The sequence below is a fragment of the Trematomus bernacchii genome, unplaced genomic scaffold, assembly GCF_902827165.1.
Source record: "Trematomus bernacchii unplaced genomic scaffold, fTreBer1.1, whole genome shotgun sequence".
NCBI classification, from domain to species: Eukaryota; Metazoa; Chordata; class Actinopteri; order Perciformes; family Nototheniidae; genus Trematomus; species Trematomus bernacchii.
Genome location: NW_022987830.1, coordinates 1 through 2,500, shown reverse-complemented (window position 1 = coordinate 2,500; position 2,500 = coordinate 1). Strand labels below are relative to the sequence as shown.

The following is a 2,500-nucleotide window of genomic DNA, read 5'->3' as shown; positions in this document are numbered from 1 at the left end:
TTTCATACAGTCCTTCATTCTACCAACTGAACTATCAAGGGAGTCAAAACCTTTATTGTTTGGCCTACCGATAGGTGCTGAAAATCATGCTCACAAGACATTGCCTTGCAAAGAGTGTCTCGGCAGTTGGGGAGCTCAGGTTGGTTTCTTCAGTCCTCAAATAATTTGGTCTGTTTGCTTCATCTGCCGTGACTTCAACCCAAACCAGAGAAGTTACGGTGAAAATGGAAGAAGCGGTCAGATGTTAGAGTCAGAAGCACTGTTCCGTTTCTCCATACCGCTCTGTGCGGGAGTTCAAACTGATAAATGTCGCCTGTTGCACATGAAATAATCTCTGCAGCTAAGTATAAACAAATGTTTCTATTGGTGAGTTCCCGTTGCTCAAAAGGCATGGTAATCGTTGTTCGGCAGGATTGCGTAACATGCGCGGGGAGACCCCAATGGATTTCTAGTCCATCGCCTCATAACCACTCGGCCACGACAACCTAGAATTTTTGAACAAATGAGAATTTCGGTCTTTCATACAGTCCTTCTCTCCATTCTACCAACTGAACTATCAAGGGAGCAAACCTTTATTGTTTGGCCTACCGATAGGTGGCTGAAAATCATGCTCAACAAGACATTGCCTTGCAAGAGTGTCCGGAGTTGGGAGCTCAGGTTGGTTTCTTCAGTCCCTCCAAATAATTTGGTTCTGTTTGCTTCATCTGACCGTGACTTCCAACCCAAACCAGAGAAGTTACGGTGAAAATGTAAAACGGTCAGATTTAGAGTCAGCACTTCCGTTTCTCAGACCGCGCTTGTGGGGAGTTTCAAACTGATAATGTTCTCTGTTGCACGTGAAATATCTCTGCAGCTAAGTATACAAATGTTTTATTGGTGAGTTCCCGTTGCTCAAAAGCATGTATCGTTGTCGGCAGGATTCGAACCTGCGCGGGGAGACCCCAATGGATTTCTAGTCCATCGCCTTAACCACTCGGCCACGACAACCTAGATCTTTTGAACAAATGAGAATTTCGGTCTTTCATACAGTCCTTCATTCTACCAACTGAACTATCAAGGGAGCAACCTTTATGTTGTCCTTCTGGCCTACCGATAGGTGCTGAAAATCATGCTCAACAAGACATTGCCTTGCAAAGAGTGTCCGGAGTTGGGAGCTCAGGTTGGTTTCTTCAGTCCCTCCCAATAATTTGGTTATGTTTGCTTCACTTGACCGTGACTTTCCAACCCCAAACCAGAGAAAGTTTACGGGTGAAAATGTAAAACGGTCAGATTTAGAGTCAGCACTTCCGTTTCTCAGACCGTGCTTGTGGCGAGTTTCAAACTGATAATGTTCTCTGTTGCACGTGAAATATCTCTGCAGCTAAGTATACAAATGTTATATTGGGTGAGTTCCCATTGCTCAAAAGCATGTATCGTTGTCGGCAGGATTCGAATCCTGCGCGGGGAGACCCCAATGGATTTCTAGTCCATCGCCTTAACCACTCGGCCACGACAACCTAGATCTTTTGAACAATGAGAATTTCGGGTCTTTCATACAGTCCTTCATTCTACCAACTGAACTATCAAGGGAGCAAACCGTTTATTGTTTGGCCTACCGATAGGTGCTGAAAATCATGCTCAACAAGACATTGCCTTGCAAAGAGTGTCCGGAGTTGGGAGCTCAGGTTGGTTTCTTCTTCAGTCCCTCCAAATAATTTGGTTCTGTTTGCTTCATCTGACCGTGACTTTCAACCCAAACCAGAGAAGTTTACGGTGAAAATGTAAAACGGTCAGATTTAGAGTCAGCACTTCCGTTTCTCAGACCGCGCTTGTGGGTTGTTTCAAACTGATAATGTTCTCTGTTGCACATGAAATATCTCTGCAGCTAAGTATACAAATGTTTTATTGGTGAGTTCCCGTTGCTCAAAGGCATGTATCGTTGTCGGCAGGATTCGAACATGCGCGGGGAGACCCCAATGGATTTCTAGTCCATCGCCTTAACCACTCGGCCACGACAACCTAGAACTTTTGAACAAATGAGAATTTCGGTCTTTCATACAGTCCTTCATTCTACCAACTGAACTATCAAGGGAGCAAACCTTTATTGTTTGGCCTACCGATAGGTGCTGAAAATCATGCTCACAAGACATTGCCTTGCAAAGAGTGTCCGGAGTTGGGAGCTCAGGTTGGTTTCTTCAGTCCCTCCAAATAATTTGGTTCTGTTTGCTTCATCTGACCGTGACTTCCAACCCAAACCAAGAAGTTTACGGTGAAAATGTAAAACGGTCAGATTTAGAGTCAGCACTTCCGTTTCTCAGACCGTGCTTGTGGCGAGTTTCAAACTGATAATGTTCTCTGTTGCACGTGAAATATCTCTGCAGCTAAGTATACAAATTTATATTGGTGAGTTCCCATTGCTCAAAAGCATGTATCGTTGTCGGCATATTCGAACCTGCGCGGTGAGACCCCATGGATTTCTAGTCCATCGCCTTAACCACTCGGCCACGACAACCTAGATCTT

General features: G+C 44.7%; 4 non-coding genes across 4 annotated transcripts; all 4 read right to left on the bottom strand.

Annotated features, from left to right (window-relative positions):
- Nucleotides 1–905: 905 nt before the first annotated feature.
- Nucleotides 906–987, bottom strand: trnas-aga. The gene has a single exon. It is a non-coding gene; the product is annotated as a tRNA-Ser (tRNA).
- A 426-nt stretch (nt 988–1,413) lies between these two features.
- Nucleotides 1,414–1,496, bottom strand: trnas-aga. Its single transcript has one exon. It is a non-coding gene; the product is annotated as a tRNA-Ser (tRNA).
- A 420-nt stretch (nt 1,497–1,916) lies between these two features.
- On the bottom strand, nt 1,917–1,998 carry trnas-aga. The gene has a single exon. It is a non-coding gene; the product is annotated as a tRNA-Ser (tRNA).
- A 413-nt stretch (nt 1,999–2,411) lies between these two features.
- On the bottom strand, nt 2,412–2,491 carry trnas-aga. The gene has a single exon. It is a non-coding gene; the product is annotated as a tRNA-Ser (tRNA).
- Between the last annotated feature and the right edge of the window lie 9 nt (nt 2,492–2,500).